This window comes from Taudactylus pleione, unplaced genomic scaffold (genome assembly GCF_031769625.1).
Source record: "Taudactylus pleione unplaced genomic scaffold, aTauple2 ptg000085l, whole genome shotgun sequence".
NCBI classification, from domain to species: Eukaryota; Metazoa; Chordata; class Amphibia; order Anura; family Myobatrachidae; genus Taudactylus; species Taudactylus pleione.
The window spans coordinates 3,331,878-3,357,113 of record NW_028284487.1 but is presented as its reverse complement, the minus strand read 5'-3'; the positions used below and the strand labels follow the sequence as shown (position 1 = coordinate 3,357,113).

Sequence of the window (25,236 nt, the reverse complement as noted above, 5' to 3'; positions counted from 1 at the left end):
AGCCCTGGGCTCTTCTGTGTAGATCAGACGCAGGCTATCCGTGATCTATAGGCGGCAGCATGTCGTCATAGGTCACACTGCCACGCGCTGTCCAGCCCGCGCACACAGTTTAGATGCAGCAAGTGACTTATTACTGAGGCTGCTGTTGTGTGCCGGTGAGCTGATGGCAAGTGAGGGACCGGATGACCAGTCACTGATCATATGGGTCACTATGGAGCTCCTCCTGCAACTTTCCCTGCAGGTGAGGTCACTCAGTTTTCTGGGAGGGGTGGGGGACAAAGAGTTAATGTATGTTTTTTTTTTCTGTGGGGTAATGAATTAATGTATGTTAATTTTTTTTTCCCGTGGGGACAATTAATTTTTCCTTTGGCGGACAATGAGTGTGTGTTTTTTTATCTATGGCGGACGATGGGCCTGATTGAGTACGAATTGTGATCGCAGCTCTGTAATCGCACGCAGTGCTGCTGTGTAAATATGCTAATGTCTGTAACCGCTCAGCCAGCATAGAGACACCCACTACTGCTTTCTCACATCTGTAATACCTCGCAGTCCTGCATATACATCGATAACATCGGCCCATCACGCACAATTACAGCAGCTCTGACCTGTCTCAGAAACTGCAAGTCTCATCGCATGCAGTGAGTACTCAAGATGCGTATGACGTTGAAGTGGGTAATTGATGCAAAAGCATTATAACAGAAAGGCATTCCTGCATTTGTACGCCCACTTCCCCGTCACCACCTCCAAACGCTTACGGCCTGTCACGCACTCTGCAATGGATTCCTTTGTGCGTGAATGATCACAGCGAACGTGCAGTGCAGTGTATACCGATCTGCGTATGTGCTTGCAATTGTGATCCATGCTGACTTAATATTTGCAATGTTTGTAATGTTTAAAGCTTTCAAATATTGCATATAATGCTATGGATTGTCTGAGGGGGAATCAGTATGTAATGCCGGCGGCTCTTTAGCCGCAGGATGAAATATAGACAGCGGCAGCCTGATGGATCGAAATCCTGACTGGAGCAGGTAAGTACTCTAACCCTCTTCTCTCCCTACCCCAACCCTAACCCCCCCTAGTGGTGCCTAACCCTAACTCCCCCACTCCCAACCCTCCCGGGGCGGTGCCTAGCCCTAAGTCCCCCCAGGGTCCCTAACCCCCCCCACCCCGTGATTAGACCCTAAGACACCCAACTACCGTTGTTAGATATGCCGGGTGTCGGGATTTAGTAGTGAGGCTAATGATAGGCATCGGGATTTCGACGCCTATCTTTAGTCCCATGTAGGGCTTGCAGTGTCGGGATATCACCCGCCGGTATCCTGACTGCATCCCATTTGAGGGAGAGGGGCCCCAAACTGGTCTCTTGCTTAAGGCCCCAGGAGGTCTAAATCCACCTCTGCTCGTTCTTTATTTAAAGACTTCGGGTATTTGTGTTGTTTTGGGAAGATACCCTACTTTTGTTCAAGTAATCCGGAGTGCCAGGCTATCCAGAGATACATACATAATATACATACATGATATATATATATATATATATTAGGGGTGAGCGGGTTCAGATTTCTGAAATCCGAACCCCCCCCCCGATCCGAGTCAGGCTCGACTTTTCCCGCCTGACTCGGATCTGAAATCGAGGCAAAACGTCATCATCCCGCCTTCCGAGTCTCGCGGGTTTTGGAACCTATATAAAAGGTACCCGCGTCGGCGCCATTTTCTCACTCGGCTGTGGACAGTGAAGAGGGAGGGTGGGAGTTAGGGCTGGCTGGGCTGTGTAGTGTAGTGTAGTGCAGAGTAGTGTTGTGCTGCGCTGTGCTGCTGTTGTCCACTACTTCAAAGTCCATAGGGGCTGGCTGTGTTGTGCTGTGCTGCTGTTGTTAATAGGGGCTGTGTCCACTACTTCAAAGTCCATAGGGGCTGGCTGGACTGTGTTGTGCAGTCAGTTCTCCATAGGGGCTGTGTCCACTCCAAAGTCCTGTGCAGTGTCCCAGTCCTAAAGGGGTGCTGTAGTGTTGACAAGGGGGTGCTCTGTCCATCAGGGGTGCTCCCCCCAAGGGCTAAAAAAATAATATTTTTTCTGTGTTTGTGAATTGTGTGCGCAGTAGCCGCACGTGCATCAACAAAGTAGTGCCAAGCGTGCGCCTTTGTCATAAGTAAAGGGCCGGCTGGCTTGACCGTTAAAGGGTGATGTAACCCCCAAAGCACACTCCAGTCCAAACCAAAAAAATATATATTTTCTGTCTTTGTGAATTGTGTGCGCAGTAGCCGCACGTGCATCAACAAAGTAGTGCCAAGCGTGCACCTGTGTCATAAGTAAAGGGCCGGCTGGCTTGACCGTTAAAGGGTGATGTAACCCCCAAAGTACACTCCAGTCCAAACCAAAAAAATATATATTTTCTGTGTTTGTGAATTGTGTGCGCAGTAGCCGCACGTGCATCAACAAAGGAGCAGCGCCAAGCGTACGCCTGTGTCCCATAAGTAAAGAGCTGGCTGGCTCATTTCTTAAAGGCTGGTGTAACCCACAAAGTGCACTACTCTCCAGCAAAAATAAAAAAATATTTTCTGTGTTTAGCCGCACGTATATATCAAATCGATATAACATAAATGGAGGACCAAACTTTCTCCGATAAAAATAAAATAGAGAAAGATCAAGAACCACTTCCTCCTAGTGCTGAAGCTGCTGCCACTAGTCATGACATAGACGATAACATGCCATCAACGTCGTCTGCCAAGGCCGATGCCCAATGTCATAATAGAGGGCACATACAATCCCAAATGACAAAGTTCAGGAAAATGACCTTGAAAAAAACATTTAAATCATCTGAAGAGAAACGTAAACTTGCCAATATGCCATTTACGACACGGAGTGGCAAGGAACGGCTAAGGTCGATCCCTAGTATGTTCATGACTAGTGGTTCAGCTTCACATGACGATGGAAGCCCTCCTCCCACTAAAAAAATCAAATGAGTTAAGCTGGCAAAAGCACAGCGAAGAACTGTGCTTTCTAAGAAGATATCACAAATCCCCAATGAGAGTCCAAGTGTGGTGGTGGTTGCGATGCCTGACCTTCCCAGCACTGGACGGGAAGAGGTGGCTCTTTCCACCATTTGCACGCCCCCTGCAAGTGCTGAAAGGAGCACCCACAGTCCACTTGCTGATATGCAAATTGAAGATGTCACTGTTGAAGTACAACAGGATGAGGATACTGGTGTAGCTGGCGCTGAGGAGGAAGTTGGCGAGGAGGATTCTGATGGTGATGTGGTTTGTTTAAATCAGGCTCCGGGGGAGACAGTTGTTGTCCGTGGGATGAAAAAGCCCATCACGGTCATGCCTGGGCAGAAGACCAAACATTCCACCTCTTTGGTCTGGCAATATTTCTATCCAAATCCGGACAACAACTGTCTTGCCATATGTACCTTATGTAAAGGTGGAATAAGTAGGGGTAGGGATGTTAACCACCTAGGAACATCCTCCCTTATACGGCACCTGCAGCGCATTCATAATAAGTTACTGTCAAGTTCAGAATCTTTGGCTAAGACCGTAAGCAGTCCAGGGACACCTAAATCCCGTTGTCCTGTTGTATCCAAGCGCCTGCAAACCACACAGTCAACTCCCTCCTCATCAATTTCCTCCTTAGTCAGGATCGGAAGTAGTCCTGCAGGCCATGTCACTGGCATGACTGACTCTCCTATCCGGGATTCCTCCGGAGGATCCTGCATTGCTATGCCTCCTGCTGCCGCTGCTGCTGCTGCTGGGAGTCGTTCATCATCCCAGAGAGGAAGTAGGAACACCACTAATTTTACTAAACAATTGACCCTTCAACAGTCCTTAGCGAGGAGGATGAAGTACGACAGCAGTCATCCTGAAGCAAAACGTATAACTGAGGCCTTGACTGCTATGTTGGTGTTAGACGTGCGTCCGGTATCCGCCATTAGTGCAGTGGGATTTAGACAATTGCTGGAGGTAGTGTGTCCCCGGTTCCAAATCCCGTCTAGATTCCACTTCACTAGGCAGGCGATACCGAGACTGTACAGAAACATCAGAAAAAGTGTCCTCAGTGTCCTGAAAAATGCCGTTGTACCCAATGTCCACTTAACCACGGACATGTGGACAACTGGAACAGGGCAGACTAAGGACTATATGACTGTGACAGCCCACTGGGTAGATGTATCACCTTACGCAGCAACAGCAGCAGCGTCACCAGTCACAGCATCTCAGAAACGCCAGCTCGTTCCAAGGCAGGCTACGCTGTGTATCACCGGTTTCAGTAAGAGGCACACCGCCGACAACCTCTTAGAGAAACTGAGGGAAATCATCGCCCAGTGGCTTACCCCACTTAGACTCTCCTGGGGATTTGTGATATCTGACAACGCCACCAATATTGTGCAGGCATTACATCTGGGCAAATTCCAGCACGTCCCATGTTTTGCTCACACAATAAACTTGGTGGTGCAGAATTTTCTGAAAAGCGACAGGGGCGTGCAGGAGACGCTTTGGGTGGCCCGAAAAATTTCAGGCCACTTTCGCCATTCAGCGACTGCGTGCCGAAGACTGGAGCGCCAGCAAACACTCTTGAACCTGCCCCGCCATCAGCTGAAGCAAGAGGTTGTGACGCGGTGGAACTCAACCCTCTATATGCTTCAGAGGATGGAGGAGCAGCAAAAGGCCATTCAAGCCTATACATCCACCTATGACATAGGCAAAGGAGGGGGTATGCACCTGACTCAAGCGCAGTGGAGAATGATTTCCGTGTTGTGCAAGGTTCTCCAGCCCTTCGAACTTGCCACACGTGAAGTCAGTTCAGACACTGCCAGCTTGAGTCAGGTCATTCCCCTCATCAGGCTTTTGCAGAAGCAGCTGGAGAAGTGAAGGAGGAGCTAAGACGGAGCGATTCCGCTCGGCATGTGGGATTTGTGGATGAAGCCCTTCATTCGCTTTGCCAGGATTCCAGGGTGGTCAATCTGTTGAAATCAGACCACTACATTTTGGCCACCGTGCTCGATCCTAGGTTTAAAGCCTATGTGGTATCTCTCTTTCCGGCCGACACAAGCCTGCAGAGGTGCAAAGACCTGCTGGTGAACACACTGTCAGCTGAAGCGGAACGTGACACGTCAACAGCTCCTTCTTCATTTTCTCCCGCAACTGGGGCTGCCAGGAAAAAACTTAGGTATCCTAAGCAACCCGCTGGCGGTGATGCAGGGCAGGCAGGACCAAGTTTGGACATCTGGTCCGGACTGAAGGACCTGGCAACAATTTCTGACATGTCTACTGTCACTGCATATGATACTGTCACCATTGACAGAATGGTGGAGGATTACATCGGTGACAGCATCCAAGTAGGCATGTCAGACAGTCCATACCTGTACTGGCAGGAAAAAGAGGCAATTTGGAGGCCACTGTACAAACTGGCTCTATTTTACCTGAGTTGCCCCCCCTCCAGTGTGTACTCCGAAAGAGTGTTTAGTGCAGCCGGGAACCTTGTCAGCGAAAGGCGTAGGAGGTTGCTTCCACAGAATGTGGAGAAGATGATGTTCATCAAAATGAATTATCAGCTCTTCCAGGGAGACCAGCCTCCAGAACGTACAGAGGGACCTGTGGTGGTGGATTCAAGTGGGGACGAGTTAATACTTTGTGAGGATGAGGATGTACACACTGAAGAGGGTGAGGAATCGGTGGATGAGGAGGATGAGGATGACATCTTGCCTCCGTAGAGCCAGTTTGTGCAGGGACACATTAATTGCCAGCTTGTTTTGTGGGGGCCCAAACGAACCAATCATTTCAGCCACAGTTGTGTGGCAGACCCTGGCGCTGAAATGATTGGTTTGTTAAAGTGTGCATGTCCTGTTTATACAACATAAGGGTGGGTGGGAGGGCCCAAGGACAATTCCATCTTGCACCTCTTTTTTTTCTTTGCATTATGTACAGTTTGGGGCCTAGTTTTTCAAACTGCCATCCTGTCTGCCACTGCAGTATCACACCTAGATGGGTCACGTGTTTGTGCCGCCCACTCGTGTCGCTTAGCATAGTCATCCAGCTACCTCGGTGCAACCTTTTGGACATAAAAACACTATTGTGAGGTGTGAGGTGTTCAGAATAGACTGGAAATGAGTGGAAATTAAGGTTATTGAGGTTAATAATAGCATAGGAGCAGAAAAACCTACAAATTCTGTGATTTTAGCTGTTTTTATGCTTTTTTTCAAAAAACTACAGATCCAAAACACAAAACCCAGAACCCAAAACACGGAAGGGTGGTTATGGCAAAACCAATCCAGATCCAAAACACGAAAAGTGGCCGGTGCACACCCCTAATTATATATATATATATATATATATATATATACACACCGCAAATACAGTAACTCCCCCGTTCAAATACTGTGTTTGCCCCTGCCACCTTCTATACACGGGCTTGTCCCTGTCTGGTCACCTTCCCTCACCCCATCCTATGTTACTGTTTCATGTTCATTGGTTCCTCACATTGTTACACACCATGGCCGGGATCATTCTGATACAAACTGGGCATTAGGGACATCATACTTCCTGTTCACAGCTGATCGCTAAATACCATATACAGCCACACGAACCATAGTGTACTTAAAATGCTAATATACAGCTGTATTTATCAAGATTTATTTATTACCAGTTATTTATATAGCACACACATATTCTGCAGCGCTTTGCAGAGAATATTTGGCCACTCACATTAGTCCCTGCACCATACTTGCCAACCCTCCCGCATCTTGCGGGAGGCTCCCGTTTTTCTGACAAGCCTCCCGCTGCCCCGCAAAACTAATGAATCCCCCGCATTCCCCACAGCTGTGTGTGAAACCCGGACTGCGCATGCGCAGGTCCGGATGTGTCAGGGACAGGACATGAGTCACATGACTATTTCAGCCCTTCGCGCTAGGAGTATGCCTGCCTGGCCATGCAGTTGCACCGCAGGGTTGTGGGTAATGTTGGCCGCCTCCTCCAGCAAGCAGAGCCGCCTGTGTGACTGTCAGTGCAGGGAGAGACATCAGTTCTCACTTGCTACAGCGGGGACAGCAGCTGTTACATCTTCTCCCACCTGCCTAAACAAGTAAGTAATAGTAGTAGTGCTCAGGTGGTGTGTGACCTGTGATGGGAGCTGCGCTGCGGGCTGGCATAGAGATAACCGGGCAGGGGAGGTGATGGGGAGCAGGACAGGAGAGCAGTACTGCAGCTATAACAGACGGATTGAGCGGGAGAGGGGGAGGGCAGAGCAAAGGAAGTAAGTGTTCCAGGGCCCCACCAACCTTTGATTATTCAACTTAGAATCTTTCAACAATTTAAAAGTGAAAGGAAGAATTCGGAGCAGGAGGGGCGTGGCTACACGGCAGGGGGCGGGTCTACAGACACTGCAGCAGGATACAAGCAGTATGAGGGAGAGGAGCACTGCAGAAAGTGTGCACTGTGTAAGGGACTAAAAGGGAGGGGGGACACTGTGTATAAGTGTGTGTGACAGTACGTGTGGAAGTGTGTGACTGTATTAATATGTGTGTGACTGCCTCTCTATCCCCCCAATGCTAGGGGTCACCTCACCCTGCAAAGCAGCAGGCATTGATGGCAGCTGTAATTATTACCCTTTTGGTGCCCATGTCACACTGTTACACCCCCAATAACACTGAGAGGAAGCATCCTATATACAACCCCCCCCCCCATGCCAGGATCACCTCACCCAGCAGGAGGCAGTGCTGGCAGCTGTGATTGTTATCCTGCTTATACCATGTTAGACCTATTAAATCCAACTATACTGAGGTCAGCTGCCAGCTCCCTCCAGCACCCCCTATGCCCCCCTCCCCACCAATGCCAGGGATCACCTCACCATGCAAGAGAGTCATTGCTGGAACTATAATTATCACCTTGCTGGTGCCCATGTTAAACTATTACACCATAATACTACTAAGATCAGCTACCAGCATTCTACTGCCCCTCCATACCCCTCTACCCTGCCCAGCTGCTCTTAGTACTACACTTTTTACCTACCAATACAGGACACACCCCTGAGTGGAAATCTATATACCCATAGGCGGAGCTAGATACACATGTGGGGCGGAGCATGACACGTCCCCTCAATGGCGCACCGCGCAGCGCATTCTACTAACAAATATAATCTCGCTGAAACTAGTTTTCAAAAGTTGGCAAGTATGCCCTGCACACTAGGGTTAATATTTGTTGAGGGCCAATTAACCTACCAGTATATTTTTGGAGTGTGGGAGGAGACCAGGGTAACCAGAGGAAACCCACTCAAGCACAGGAACAGGGCTGGCCCAAGCCTAAATTTTTTGGTAAGCGAATACAGATTTTGGCACCCCTTATATGTATGGTAATTGTGTGATTTAAATTTAGATCAAATATTGGTCCCGGACTCCAGGCTCACTTGATAATAATTGTATAATTTGAAATAATCTAGCTCTATATGGACTAGAATTAGATTTATGGGTTTCATTTTCAGAAGACTTCCAATAATGCCAGATGTAGCCTTAGGCATTGTGGGTGGGAGACAGGTAAAGCTGAGAAAATTATAAAATTTAGGCCCTCATTCAGAGCCGTACGCTCTGAGCACAGCGCACGCTCTGAATGAGGGCCGGGCTCCATTTTCATGGAGCGTCCTCCTGGACGCTCGTATAGCTGTGGGTCACCACCCACAGGCTATACGAACGTGCTTTTTGATGGCCGCGATGGTCGAGACCATCGCGACCATCGAAATTGCGAGCCGGAGCCTGCGATTGAGGTTTTCAACCGCAAGCTCCGGAGTGATTTTGGCTCTATCAGAGCCAAAATCACTCCCACTGACATCACTAGTGATGTCAGTGGGCCGGCTTCTGACGGGAGGCGTTCCCGTGGGAACGCCCCCGTCAGGGAGGCACGCCCCCGGCACGCCCACCAAAGGGGGCGTGCTGTCAATCAACATTGACAGCACGCCCCCTTTGATCGGACACAACGAGCGAAGGACTTTCCTTCGCTCGTCGTGTCTGGCGCATGCGCACGACGGAGCTCCCTCCGTCGTGCGCATGCTCAGTGCAGACCATCGACCCACTTGCGAGCGGACAGCCGCTCGCGAGTGGGTCTGAATCAGGCCCTTAACTTCATGTAAATGAGAGGTAAGGATAAATGATGTAGGGTCTGGCACTACATCCTGCTCTGTAACACATAGCTACAAAAGATGCAAGTAGTTGATAAAGGTGCCCCAGTTATGCCCCAGGTTCTGGATAATAATGTGACAATACACAAGGTGAATCTTTAGATCAGGGATTCCCAACCACGGTTCTCAATGCACCCTAACAGTCCAGGTTTTAAGGATAGCCATACTTGAGCACAGGTGATTTAATCAGTACCTCAGTTATTTTGATTTAACAATCTGTGCTCAATCATGGATATCATTAAAACCAGGACTGTTAGTGTGCCTTGAGGACCGAGGTTGGGAATCACTGCTTTAGATCAAAAGACCAGTTTTATATAAAAATAAAAAAACATGTCATGAACACTCATAACAATATGGAAATGTGCAACTGTTTAAAGTTACATAAATTAAGATCGAAATAGCCCCTGTCATATACAAGTAATGCATAGCCCCATCCCCTATACACAAAATGTGATACTACCCCCACCCCCTCTACACAAAGTGTAACAGTACCCCCACCCCCTCTACACAAAGTGTAACAGGACCCCCACCCCCTCTACACAAAGTGTGACTGCACCCCCTCCCTTAAACACACAAAGTGTGAGAGCACACCCACTACACACATAGAAAAGTGTGACAACATACCCCTAAACACACAGGAACAGTGTGACAGCACCCACCACATAAACAGAAATTTAAAGTGTGACTGCACTCCCCCTACAAACACAAACACAAAGTGTGCCAAACGTGCCTTCCTCCTGTCATGGAGGCATACTTCCACTCCCCGCTTTCTACGGAACCATACACGCCCGCCAGGAGCGAATTGTGAACTTAAAGTGGCCCTGGAAAAAAAACTCTGAAATTGGCCTCATGTAGGTGGACCAAATAAAATGTAGGAGGGGTCCAACACAAATATAGGCAGGATTGTAGTTAGCACTAGCCACAATACAGAGGGGGATAAGAGACACAGGGGTCTATTCATTTTGTTAATTATCGGGGTCTGGAGCAGTGAAGACTCAGCAGTGCTTAGGCAGCTGCGTGAACTAGAGTTCACGCAGACACACTAAGCCCCAGCATCCGGCAGAAGGAGCTAGACAGGGGAGGAGGGATCTGAAAGGATCCCTGTTCACAACCCGGGACTCCTTCCCATAGGGAAGGACTGGGTGTGCGGGAGCAAAGACCATTTGTAGATGGCAATTGCCAGACTTCGAATATATTGTGTTTTCGGAGCATGATGAATTTAGGTCCCCATACTAGTTTATGGGGACAGTGGCCACATCGGTAGAGAGAGGTAAGTAGGAGATATCAGTGATATCTCCTCCATTACCTTTATGATGAATGGCTCCAAAAATGTATTTCTCCAAAAGTAGGTGAAAATGTGCATGATCACCTGCTTTTGAAGAAATTATGTGATAGTGAATAGACCCCAAAACTTACAACACATTGGGAGGGGAAGAAACAGCAGCTGTCACAATACTCAGAGGGAAGGGAAGAGACTAAAGGTGCGTACACACTAGTGTGTCCCCGACAGGGTGTGCTCAATGTCGTTCATGACATTGAGCACACCCGCTGAACGATATCATTAACGATATCGTTCAGCGCCGGGCTCTCCCCCATACCCCAACATGTAGCAACCCGACGACATCGTCAGGTTGGCCTGCATGTTAACCCGATGAACGATAATGACGAACGACCCGCGGGAACGCGCATCGTCGGTATCGTTCATCGTTTTTCTGTAAAAAATGGACGATAAAGTGGACGACTGAACGATAATGATATCGTTATCGTTCAGTCGTCCGCTTTAATCGCCCAGTGTGTACGCACCATTACTGTCAACACAGGGGAGAGGGGAGGAGGCAGACGCTGTCACAACGAAAGGGAAGGAGACATATGGGGGGTCAGAGATAGAAAATATCAAATGCTGTCATACACTGGGGGAGAGGGTACATGATAACATGCAGGGAAGGTAGGGGGTGTCATGCTGTCATTAGCAGGGAAGAGGGGGGAGACAGACTGTTGCACAAAAGGGATGGTGGAGGGGGGGGAGACAGGCTGTCACACACAGGGGTAGGAGAGGAGACGGGCTGTCACACACAGGGGTAGGAGAGGAGACGGGCTGTCACACACAGGGGTAGGAGAGGAGACGGGCTGTCACACACAGGGGTAGGAGAGGAGACGGGCTGTCACACACAGGGGTAGGAGAGGAGACGGGCTGTCACACACAGGGGTAGGAGAGGAGACGGGCTGTCACACACAGGGGTAGGAGAGGAGACGGGCTGTCACACACAGGGGTAGGAGAGGAGACGGGCTGTCACACACAGGGGTAGGAGAGGAGACGGGCTGTCACACACAGGGGTAGGAGAGGAGACGGGCTGTCACACACAGGGGTAGGAGAGGAGACGGGCTGTCACACACAGGGGTAGGAGAGGAGACGGGCTGTCACACACAGGGGTAGGAGAGGAGACGGGCTGTCACACACAGGGGTAGGAGAGGAGACGGGCTGTCACACACAGGGGTAGGAGAGGAGACGGGCTGTCACACACAGGGGTAGGAGAGGAGACGGGCTGTCACACACAGGGGTAGGAGAGGAGACGGGCTGTCACACACAGGGGTAGGAGAGGAGACGGGCTGTCACACACAGGGGTAGGAGAGGAGACGGGCTGTCACACACAGGGGTAGGAGAGGAGACGGGCTGTCACACACAGGGGTAGGAGAGGAGACGGGCTGTCACACACAGGGGTAGGAGAGGAGACGGGCTGTCACACACAGGGGTAGGAGAGGAGACGGGCTGTCACACACAGGGGTAGGAGAGGAGACGGGCTGTCACACACAGGGGTAGGAGAGGAGACGGGCTGTCACACACAGGGGTAGGAGAGGAGACGGGCTGCCACACACAGGAGGAGGAGGCTGTTACTTACAACGGAGAGGGAGACAGGCAGCAGGTCATCACACGGCCACGCAGGGGAGGGAGACGGGCTGTCACTGAATTATGAAAAGGGAAGAGAGGCTGGCTAACGCGAGAGAGAGGGGGAGGCAGGCTGTCACTTGCAGAAAGGGCTAGGCTGTCACACGCAGGTGGAGGGTGGGGGCAAAGGATGTCATGCACAGCAAAGGATGGAGAGACTTATCATTTTTAGAAGTAGCACCCCTGGGTCCAGTGCCCACGAACCCCTAAGCCGGTTACCTGCCTCTAGCTGGGTGTGAGGGCTGTATGCGCTGCTCTGTGTGTGTAGGGACGACTGCCAGCAGCCAATCCATTCCTTTGCTTCCTCCATTCTCTGGTGCAGCTGACTCACCATCCGTCAGAGTGATGGGGCTGGGAAAGAGCTGCGTCTTGCTAGACATGGCCTGAAAGCCTCATGATGCTAAGAGCTCCTCCGCGGGCCGCTCTACCCAAGTGCAGGCAAGCTGCCTGTCATGCATTGGGGCGGGGCAAAAAAAATTGCCTCGGCTGGCTGTCGAGTCGGCTTCACAGGCTAGCCGGGAATATGCCCGCTAAATTAAATTTCCAATCCGCCCCTGCCGCCCGCTCCCATTCACAAAACGCCCGCCCCTTACCTCAGGTGGACACTGGACAGTGGACTCAACAGCCACGGCGTCCTATGATGTGACGTCATGATGTCACGTCGCACCAATACAAGCCATCAGACGGCCGCCCATTACAACCGCGGTGCAGCTGTGTCACAGTGACACAGTCTGCCCGCGGTCTGCCTCAGCTGCTGGTTGTATTTAATTAAGTTATAAATCAGCATGGTCGCGGCCGCGGCGCCTTTCACTGTGTGGCGCCCTACGCGGCCGCGTACCATGCGTAATTATAGAACCGGCCCTGCACAGGACGAATATACAAACTACACACAGTTAGGGTCATAGTGGGAATCGAACCTATGACCTCAGTGCTGTGAGGCAGTAATGCTAACCATTACACCGAGTTGAATAAAAGTTAATCTGTTTTTATCCACCTTACTATTCACCGTGTTCATCCTATTACTCATTATATGTTTTCATTGCATATTTTGCTATTGTATATTCTCCCTCCAGCTACCACTGACATTTAGTTACCATAGGCAAGTGCTTGGTTCACATTATTGAAGTGTCACAGGAGTGGTTTTGGACTAAGGGGTCTATTTACTAAGCTTTGTTAGGAGATAAAGTGAACGGAGATAAGGTACCAGCCAATCAGCTCCCAACTGTCATTTTAAAACAGCCTGTGACATGGTAGTTAGGACCAGGGCCGTAACTAGGGTAGTGCGACCTGTGCCAAGGCACAGGGCCCCGAGGGCAGGGGGCACGGTTTGGGCCTGCCAATTTTCTGTTTATTATCATTCTTGCTTGTAGCTTCCTCTTATTTTATCCCCAGCATCTCCTAGCCTCTCCTATCTCTTCCCTGGCCCTTCCCCATGCGGCCATGGCCCTTTTTCGGGTGTGTTATCTCCCTATTTAAAAGACCCCTTTATTTCCTAACAAAGCTTAATAAACAGACCCCTTAGACACTTAACTGTGCACATTGGAGCTATACTTTGACAGAGATCCTGCACATAGCATAGGACTGACACCCCTGAGTGGCAATAGATACGCCCATGGGTGAAGCTAGACCCGCCCATGGGAGCATGGCTCATATTACTACAACCGACTGTAATCTCCCTGAAAGTAGGCAAGTATGATGCAAAGTGTACACATCTGTTGCAGTAGAAGAGAGCAGTAGCCGTTTGAAAGGTCATGGATAAGCAAGATGTGGAATAATGTGGGAATATTGTGTGGGACATGATATTTGAATGATTGGGTTTAATTATGATAAGAAGTGAATTGATGATTTTAAAAGGTAATGCTAGACTAGCACCCTGACTGGTTCTTGACACCATAAGCAGAGCTAGAAAGATTTTTACGGTGGTGCACCCCCTAATGTAATATGCTGCACATGCCTACGTTTAAATAGGATAAAATAAACATAATGACCAAACGCTCAGTGGTTTGTTGGTGATTGCCTAGCAAGAATGCCTTGCACTACACTAGTGAGAGTCTGTCAAACTACTCAACAGCTCTGACAATGAGTGATCCTGTATCCATAATCTATTGGCCAGGAAAATAACCTGCTCATGCAGGAGCGGATTCAGACCCGTATGCTAAGCCGCGATCGCTCGCTATGGGCGATTGTCGCCGTCTGCGCAAGCGTCAATATTAGAGATGTGTGCCGACCCCCATGTTTTGGATCTGGATCTGGTTTTGGATTTTTTTCCCTCCCGGTTTTGTTTTCGTGTTTTGGATCTGGATTTTTTCTTTAAAAAAATCATAAAAACAGCTATAACCACATAATTTGGGCCTGTTTTTGTTCCTACAGAATTATTAACCTTAATAACAATGATTTTCAGGCATTTCTAGGCATGTTTAACCACCTCACAGCTCACAATACTGATTTCACTATTTTTCACCAATATAGGCCAAAGGCTGCAGCGAGCTGGCTAGCTAAAGTAAGCAACAGAGCAGCAGCACAAATGCATGGCAGTTTAAAAAAATATAGGATATCTATGAAACATTACCACACAGCAGTGGCAGACTGGATGGCAGTTTAATAAACTATAATAAATGTCAGTCGGCATTGCCCCAAATTGTGCCAAATGTAAAGGAAAGAGGAGCAACATGGAAATGTCCCTCCCACCCACTCTTATGTGGGATATTAAAAAGGACATGCACGGTTTAACAAACTAAGCACTTTAGCCACTAGGACTGACACTTTCGTGGCTGAACTCCTTGGTTTGTTTGGCCCCACAAAATATTTTTTGGAAGGACTACCTTCAATTATTAAGGAGGAGGTTGATGATGAGGGTGTTGGTGGTGGAGATTGCATGTGACGGCCCAAACTGCTGGTAGCTGATACTGGACTGCTTGCTATTAATTTACAAATTATAATTTTGTTAAACAAATTGCATGAACTCGCTGCAAATGATGTAACAGGGAGGAGGTGCCTAGATGGTTAACGTCCCTTCCTCTGCGGACTTTGGCTTCAGAAATGGAACAGATGCCTTCACCACTATTGTCAGAATTTAGATTAAAATAATTCCACACCCAAGACGTTGCTTTTCTGACTTTCTTTTTATCATTAGCAAGAACTGCTGCCACTGGTGGCTGATTTACGCAAACCACATCCTTATCATCAACATCCACATTATCGTCAGATAGGATACAAATTTCCCCCTCATCCTCCTTTTGCACTTCCTCCACACTATCATCCTTATTTTTTATTATTTCACCATCTAATACTAGCACAGCCGTCATGGCATCAGTGATCCGCTGTGAAACTGGGTGACAGCTGTTATACTTACTTCCTCTATCAAAGGACTGTTTAATAGCCAATTGTTTTTTTAAATTACTTCCGATCACGAATGAGGATGTACATGTTGGTGTTGGAGATCGAAGGCGATTGGATCTCACAGAGAGGGAGCAGGTAGGTGAGTTTTGGAACTTGGCGACATACACTCTGATATTTGATGAATGCGCGCCAAGTGACGTAACAAGGAGGAGGTTCCAAGGTGGTTTAGGTCCCTCCCTCTTGCATGGTAACGGGCACATATGGCTTGACAACTGTTGTCCGGATCAGGATGGAAATAATTCCACACGTGAGAAGTAGATTTTTTTGTCTTTTGTCCCGGCATGACAACAATGGGCTTTGGCTTTTTCAAACCATGGGCAACAGCTGTTGCCTTACTTACACAAAGGACATCCTCGGCATCAACATATTCATCACCAACATCTTCATCATCACATACTCATCATCCTTAGCACCTTCATCCACCAAAATATCCTCCTCCTCCATGTGCAATTCCACAGAAGCATCCTCAATGACTACGTGTGCAAGATGTTGACTGCCCTTCCCCACATTTACAGAGGGCACACAAATGTTGGAACTTGGAGGATCCTCCAGTACACTATTTAGGTCGGGCTCACACATGGCAACCGCGGACACACTTGCACTCTCCTCTGGGATTTGTGATTTCGATTTCTCAGGGCACACAGTTGGTTTTTCCGAAGCGGTCTTAACAACTTTCACATTTTTAATTGGACCACCACCACCACTACTAGAAGGGCTATCAGCAGTCTTCATAAAGAAAGGGCCAAGGCCTTATCCTTTCCTTTCCACTTCGTGTAGTGAATGGCATATTGCCAACTTTTTGTTTATCTAAAGGCAAATATCTGTTAATTTTTTTTTTCTTAATTTCAGTAAAACTTGCTTTACCATATCGATGGCGTGACTTAAGCCCTGGGGCATGGGCCCTCCTAGAGGTCGAGGAAGTTGACGCTCTTGCACTGCTGGCGGCAGCTACAACATGTGGTTCTTGGCCTTGCTCTCCTGTCATGTGACAGCCCTCCATAATTTTTCTGCAGTCTAGAAGCAGTGTCACAATCACCAATAGTGTAGCAAAGGTGCGGTTACAAAATTCACACACGTGCAGTCGTGCGCACACACAAAAATATTAGAAAAAAAGACAAATGATGATTTTTATTTTTTGTCAGCTCCAGAAGAACTTGGCCCCAGAGCTTTGTTTGGAGCACGACTGTAGTCAGGCAGCACAAGGTTGCAACTTGCGTTGCTGGCTGGCTCTTGTGCGCTACTGCGGATAAGCCTAACACCCACGAGCACACACAGAAGAAAAAAATATAACTATATAAAGACACTTGTATTGTTTTTTTTTGATTGAGCATGACTGGAGTCGCTGGATCTTGTGCACTAATGTGGTTCAGCCGAACACCCATGCACACACAGAAAAATATAATAAAAGACAATTTGATTTTTTTTTTTTTTTTTTGACTTTTTTTTTGTTTGGAGTCCAGAACTTGGGTCCAGAGATGAACACAGCACAAGCCCAGGACACAGCAGAAAGCCCTGATGTATCAGCAGACAGCACAGAGACAGTGACAGCACCGTGACCAGAGACCGGAATGGATCAGGACTCAGGAGACAGCACAGTGACAGTGACAGCACCATGACCAGAGACCAAAATGGATCAGCACCAGCCCAGGACACAACAGATAGCACCAGCACCTCTCCCAGCCCTACACTACCCGCCCTCCCTGTTCAGTCTCCAGAGCCGGAGTGAAATGGCATCTGTCCCGTGGTCTGTATATACTACATTGATCATAGAGACGAAAGCTTGCGAACCGTGAGATTTCCGTCTCTATGGTTTTGCCTCGGTTTCGAGAACCGAGTAAGGCGGGAACCTCCGAGCCTGCTTGGATCCGACTCGGATATGCTAAATTCGGGTGGGTTCAGTTCTCTGGGAACCGAACCCGCTCATCTCTAGTCAATATATGCATGCGCAAACCAGTCACTGCGATCGGGAAGCAAACGCTCTCTAGCACATTTCAAGAGCGGTAGTTTGAGTAACAGGACAGGGCGTGTGGGGGTGGGGGCTGGGGCAGGTCAGTGTATACGGGGTGTGCTTGCACTAGCACAGGCGTGGCTGGGCGTTTTTACACCAACTAAAGGGCGTCCATAATTACAGTGTAGCATCATTGTACACATCACCAGGCTCTTTTTTTAGCTGAAGCATTCGCAGTGCATGCGGTAGGGTCTACATCAAGCACTGTGTTTGCCTTCGATGGTTCTTGATGTTACCGATGGTCTTATACACTTCCTGGAGATAACGTGTGCTGCGAAGGAAAAGGGGGCGGCTGAAAAATAGGCTCAAATAAAAAAGCTGGTAGATTGGTTGGTAGTGACTACAAGTAATTTTAGAATATTTGCTAAAGGAGATTCACTAGGGCTACAAAGATCCCCAAACTCTCTAAATAAATGTTATTTTGATAAATAAATCCACAGCTACATACCGTCTCCGCAGAAAATTAGTAAATATAGTTATTCTGTTATGTTAGGGAACCCTACCCTACATTCTGCTTCACTGCAACAATAAAAACAACAAATGCGAAATAAAACTTTAATTAGATGACATTCTTATGGATAATTCGGATATAGATACCACAAAGAATTTTTGCCTGTTTTCTGTTAGACCATTGGAATATGGAACGTTTAATGTCCAAAAGTGATGAAGGTTATAGTAATACTTTCCAACACTCCCGCGTACAGCGTGACGCTTCTGTTCCACCAACCAGTCTCCCACTGCCCCGCAAAGCCTTCCAAATCCCCCAGCCCCATCTGAAGTCTGGAGCGCGCATGCACGAGCCTGCCTGTGACGGGGGTGGAGCTTGGTGCAAGCATGCAAAATAGGCCGGCTACGCACCGCAGGTTCTTGGGCAACGTCGGCCAACCAGCAGAGCCTGTGAGCAGCCAGTCACCAGTGCAGGCATGGAGACCACACACCATAGCGTCTGTCTCCAGCGACAGTAGCAAATCCCTCTCCCCCTGTGACACATGTGTGTGTGTGTGAGAGTCACAGTATGTGCTTGCTGCAGGGGCCCGGGTCCGGCCAGGGACGTAGAGAGCCACGCGGGGGCCCCGGTAAAGAGGGGGCGTGGCCTAATTTCAGAAGGCATGGCCACGCCCCCTTGAAAAAAAACAGTGTTTTGCAGCGCCGCGAAGCGGCGCTGCGTGCAGGGGGCGCTGTGAGCCCCTCAGCCCGGCGCAAAGCCAGTGGGGGGCGCGATCAGTGTGATCGCTCCCCCCTTCAGGCATAGGAGATTGCTGTGGCTGCTACTTAGCAGCCGCAAGCAATCTCCCGCTGCAGCCCAGCACACGCTGTGTGCTGGGCTGCTGCAGAGGGAGGGAGGAAGCGAGGGGGGGGGACGGCGCCAGACCCGGGCCCCCGCCGGGCCCCTCTGGAAGCCCGGGCAAACTGTACCCGCTCCCCCACTCCTCTCGGCGCCCCTGGGTCTGGCACCGCTCCTTCTCCCTCTTTAGTCACAGCAGCGCACTGGGAGACTGCTCGTGGCTGCTAAAGCCGCAGTCGGCACAATTTCCTATGCCTATGGTGGTAGCGATCACGCTAATTGCGCCCCCCATTGGCAGTGTGCCGGGCTGAGGGGCACACAGCGCCCCCCAACCACCCCCCCCTCTCCCAAGTGCTGAAATTATTTTTTTCTTTGTTTTCCTAAGGGGGCGTGGCCACACCTCCCGCAATTAGACCCGGCTCTTGTCGGCCATGTGTGTGTGTACACTGACCCCTGTGTGCCAGTGCTATAACCTCCACTGTGTAACAGTGGAGGTAATTAAAACAGTTAACCAGAGTCTCATTTTGAGACAATCATCATGTAAATTAGCGATATTTTGAGACTGCACATGCAATCCATAAACAAAACCCATCTGGCAGCATGCTGCACTTAGTAATACCCCTTTTACACCACAGCAAAAATCTGGGTTTTTGCTGGGTCTAACCAGGTCGCAGCACAGAGTAAAAGGGTCCCTGAAAACTAACCCGGGTCAAGTGACCTGGCAATCCAACCCAGGTAGCTACCAGGGTCGGACCCAGGATGGACCTGGGTAATGGTGCAGTGTAAACGGCGCAACCCAGGTTCTCCGACCTGGGTCATGCCTAAAATGAGCTGATTGGTGGTTGTGGTGCAGTCACCTCCCACTTTTTATGACCTCACAAGTTTAGTAGGGCAGACCCAGGTTCAGTGTGAACGGGGCTGACCTGAGAATAAACCAGATCGATGGTGCTGTGTAAACAGGGTCTGACCTAGGTTGGGACCATGGGCCCGATTCAGACCCGGTCGCAAGGCTGCGCTCGTACACAGCCATCCGATATTTGCATTCTGCACATGTGTATAAGACGCAGTGCGCGTGCGTGAACCAGGCGCTGCAATCGGGAATGCAATCACATGCAGTACACAGACCCAGCACTCAGTGATTGATAGGAAGTGCCGTTTGTGGGTGGTGACGGGGGGGGGGGGTGGTCGTGCGAACGCAGGCGTGTCAGTGCGTTGCAACGCTGTTGCAAGGGAGTGCATAAATTCTCACTGCATGCAGGAAGTTTAGCAAATTCTGCGGCAACCACAAGTGTGTGTGGAGCTCCAATGTTACCGATGATTTCACATATTTGCACATTAGTACAGATGTTAGTAGAGGGTAAGGGGACGGCATTATGTAGTGTAGGCATCTGCAACTTGTGCTGCGACGGCAGTGCGAATGGATTAATTATGGTGCGTGCGATCGCTTCCGTGCAAACTAACCTGAATCAGGCCCCATATCTGAAAACCTAGGTCGGACACGCCCATAGATGGAGCTAGACATGCCCTTTAGGCGGAGCATGACATGCCTCCTCAGCGGCGTGCTATGCAAACTCTCTTACCATCTAGAATAGGAGTGGGCATTAAGCGGCCTTCCAGCTGTTTGAACTACAAATCCCAGCATGCCTTGCAACAGTTTTAGTATGCCCAAATAGCAAATCTGTGTCAGGGCATGCTTGGGGGCCGCTTATTGCCCACCCCTAATCTAGAATCACCCTAAAACTAGTTTCCAAAAGTAGGCAAGTATGGTTATAGAACAGTGTTTCTTTGTCCCTTTGTAGCAGTTTTGTCAGGTCAGACAACATTGAACATAAATGTGGTTCAAGAGCACTGCAACTAGTTAATGTGTATGTAAAAATTCCTACTCTGTGGACATTGAGCATATATGTGGACTATTGAGAATATTCATTCCACACTCCCAGGTTAAGATAACCTGGCAGCCTGAGTTTAGAGGGGCAGATGTGCTAAGCTCTGGAAAGTGATAGATTGGAGAGTGATAAGCTACCAGCCAATCAGCTCCTAACTGTCATTTTTCAAACAAAGCCCATAACATGACAGTTAGGAGCTGAATGGCTGGTAGTTTATCACTTTCTAATTTATCAATTTCCAGAGCTTAGTACATCTCCCCCAGAGTACGTTACCTGGCTTTAATGATGTACAGGCAGGAACGTTTCACCTTCTAGAAATGTTTATTGAAACTTTTCATTTTAAAGCTGCACTACCACTTACTGAAAATATTTTAATATGACATTGTTATCATGAACTCAATTACAACCAGGGTTGTGTGGAGTTTGTATGATCTCCCCCTGTGTGTTTCATCCATTGTGCTCCAGTTTCTTCTCACACTACTCAAAAACATGCTGGTAGGCTTCTGGCAAAACTAAACTCTAGTGTGTGCGCTTGCGTGTTAGGCAATATAGATTGTAAGTGCCACTGGAGGCAGGGGCTGATGAAAATGGCTAAAGGAGTCTCTTTAAGCTGCTGAGTTCAGGAGAACCGAGAGAGGGGCTGGGTACTAAATGTCCAGGCCTGCCATTGCTTGTGGGGACCCACTGAGTTATGGACAAGGAGAAATGTTCACCTGTGCAGCTTCGCGCTGGCAAGCATCGAATTTTGCATTATATTTTTACTGAAAGGACGTGACCATTCCTCGCAGAATTTGGATTTGTCCCATTTCTCTTCCAGGTCCACAGTGATTTGGCAGCCCGTCAGGCAGCAGTAACAGGAAGGGACCAATGCTATTTAGCAGTAGTCCTGGGCATCTTTTTTTGCCTGAAGAACTTGAGAAGATGGGTCAACAGTTCAAAAAGTTTTGAATGACAGCTAGCCTAATTAACGAAAACGGAAGACGAGAAAACACAGTCACCATCCATTTATTACTACAGCACAGTGGTTCCCAACCACGGTCCTCTTAATTAGTACTGCACTTATTTTGATTTAACCATCATGGATGTCACTAAAGCCAGGACTGTTGGTATGCCTTATAGACCGAGGTTGGGAAACACTGCTATAGCAGCTCAAACAGCGACTGAACTAGTAAACAGACAGTACAGATGCTCCACTAAGATTATAATAGACCTATTCTACATCTGCAACAGAAAATTGTGTCTTCAACATGTAAAAATCCCAGCCTGCTCCACAGGTTGGGATAACGCACAAGAACAAACATTTGAAATAGAAGCAACAACCTATTCCAGCTACAGAAAAAAAAAATAAAGTAAAAAGAAAACAATTGGATTATTAACATTGTATCATAAATGACTACTAAAACTGGCCAAACATTAAAAGATCATCTTTCCAACCAGCCAATTAAGCTGACCGCAAGGTAACTCTCACTGCAATAACAGCAGAGAGTAATTGCGGAGGGACACACTATTACCTCTTTTCCACCAAAAACCCGGGTCCGACCTGGGTTTTCAGACATGGTTCCAACCAGGGGCGGATTGGGATTGTAAACCAGCCCGGGAAATTTTTGAAAGCAGCCCTAATGGGGGCGGGCTCTCTTGAAAGGGCGGGTCTGTTGATGGAAGATAACACAGGGAACATCACAGCTACCAGCCTATAATAGTATCACAGCTGCCACCACATAATACAGAGAACATTGTAGCAACCACCATATAATGCAGAGAGCATCACAGCGACCACCAAATACAGAGAACATCGCAGCAACCACTATATAATGCAGAGCGAGTCATAGTCACCACCAAATAATGCAGAGAGCATTGCAGTGATGTATATAATACAGATATGTATTATAATTAATAAATATATATATATATATATATATATATATAATGTCTTACTAATATATATATATATATATATATATATATATATATACACACACACACATACACACACACAGTATATAGCAAGTGGATAGGAGAATATATATATATATATATATATATATATATATTCAGACAGGCAGACATATTTTAAATATAGTACATCAGCTTACTGTCATACAGACTGTGACAGTTAGAAACTTTAGGCTGCCGGCTCCTGTGTGCAGGATGCTACTGTGCCGTCTTGTACTGTGTGTGTGCCTGCTGCTTGTTGTCCCGGAGCCGGAGCTGTGAGTGGTGCACTCAGGGCCGGTGCTAGGATTCTAGGCACCCTATTCAAAGCTTCACTCAAAAGCCCCTGCTTTCCCCAGCGCATGTGCTATAGTCACGTGCATCCCACAAGCATAAAACAGTTAGTATATGCCACACATCCCTTGTGCATAGTTATGGATGCAGGGGCATATCTATATTGGGTGCAGGGTGCACATGGACCCCTGGGTCCAAGGGGGCCCAAACTGCACACATTTAGGACCTCATTCAGAGTCGGTCGTTGCAGCCGCACGGTCGTAGGGGAAAGGGGCTGGATATGCAAATGAAGTGTTCGCAAGTTGCGTCGCTAAGATGAGATCGTTAGCTGAACGACCGAGGGTAAGAAGTGGTCGTAAGACTAAATCACGCCCCTTTCTCGATCACAACACACGTCATCTCCTGGGATATAAGGATTAATCGCGACCATCGGGACCCATCGGAGCTGATCGCAGAGCTTAAGGCTGACCATACCCTCTCTTAAGCACTACGATCAGGTCAGTGTAAAAACCTCCCATGTCACATGTGCCATGACACTACTTTGTTAATTATGCACTCCCACTAAACGCCGTTCGCATAGTCAGGCACGCCTGCGTTCGGATCTCCACTCCCCCGTTTTCAAGCACCTTCCCCTGTTACCACCCACAAACAGTTGATTTTGTCACTCAAACTAACGACCTGGCTGTGTTCAAGGAGAGAGAAATTTCTGATCATAGCGGCTAGTTTGCGCACGCGCGTTGCGAATTTTACGCATGCGCAGTTTAGCGAACATCGGCTGCGTACGACCGAGCGGCCGCAACGACCGACTCTGAATGAGGTCCTTAGTTTCATACTTACCTGTCCGGAGTCTCCAGAGTGCTGCTCTGACCGGGTTGGCGCTGCAGAGCAGCAAAAAAAAAAAAAAATCACTGGGAATATGACGGCGGCCATTTTCCTGGTGACTCGCGCATGCGCAGTACTGCTGTTCCCCGGAAACCTATGCATAGATACATACACTCGTATACATACATACTCATGTGCAAATATACTCCCTTTTAGAGTGGAAAACATACTGTTTATTTATTTATGCCTTTTGTTTATTTATGCTGTTCATTCATTATTACATAGGTACATGTATACATAAATAAACACACACAGGCCCTAACATACATAGGGACACGTATATACACAGATACATAGGTACATATACTGTACAGTCATATACATAGAAATTCACATATACATAATATATATTCCCTTTCCTAAAAGAAAACATGCTGCCTCTTGTTTATTTATACTGTATTACATACATACACATATATTTATAAGTAGATACACATTACATAGGTACATACGGTATATACACACATACAGATACATACAGTAAGTACATACTCAATATACTCGTATACTAGATGCTCATATTATAGGTACATACATGCATACAGACATACATATACCAGATATATATCTAATGCTGGGCATACACGGCAAGATAAAATGCCTGTCAGACCGACAGACATTTTATCTGGCCGGCTGCCAGCCGCAGATGTCCGCGGCATACACTGTGAGAGAAATCTCACAGTGTATAGCCCGACATCTGCGCTCCGCCCCCGGGGAGGAGACATTTCCCTGTTCCTTCCGTAGGAAGGAACACAGGAAATGTCCGTCTGTCGGCTGCGCTGGGCATACACTGCCCGATGCGGCCGACAGTTACCGGGTAAATATTGCATCGGACGGGCATGCTGGACAATCCAGCATGCCCGACCGAGCAATATTTAACCCTCGGTCGCCCCCCCCCCACGCTACAATTATCGCGGCGATCCGCCGATATCGGGCGGATCGTCCTGATAATTGCAGCGTGTATGGCCAGCATAACACATATACAGATACAAGATGCGCAAATACATAGGTACATACATACACCAGATATACATAGTTACATGCATACAGATACATAAATACACACATAACACATACATACAAATACCAGATGTACATATACAGTATATAGGTAGGTACATACCACAGTAGTGCAATGCAAGCTTTTAATTCTCACCGCAGGCCTGGCAGCTCGCTCCTCGTCAGTAATATCAGTCATGGTGAGGAGGAGAAAGAAGGGGAGGTGCTGGATACAGGTGCCCGCCCTGGTGTCACAGCGGAGCGGATGTCAGTGCTGTGACTGCCCGGGTGTCAGACGGACCGGGAGTAGTCAGTGTGGGCGGGGGTGATGTTTAGTGGAGAGGTCTCGGAAAATGGCAGCAGCGGGGGCGGCGGCAGCAGCGGCAGAGTGGACACGCAGCTGCTGCCAATGCCATAGAGATGAAGGATGTCTATTAGAGACATTCTTCA

The 25,236-nt window shown here is 48.3% G+C and overlaps 1 protein-coding gene across 4 annotated transcripts in view; it reads right to left on the bottom strand.

Moving 5' to 3' along the window:
• The window catches only part of LOC148529658 (transmembrane protein 272-like), a 48,958-nt gene that overhangs the window by 19,007 nt on the left and 4,715 nt on the right, over window positions 1–25,236 (bottom strand). The window contains exon 1 of one of the 4 annotated variants that reach the window (XM_088468414.1): window positions 24,911–25,105. The exons of the other annotated variants lie outside the window; for them this stretch is intronic. The gene's annotated coding sequence lies outside the window, so the exon portion shown is untranslated. Of the gene's footprint in view, window positions 1–24,910; window positions 25,106–25,236 lie in introns of those variants that run through there. 4 annotated transcript variants of the gene reach the window in all.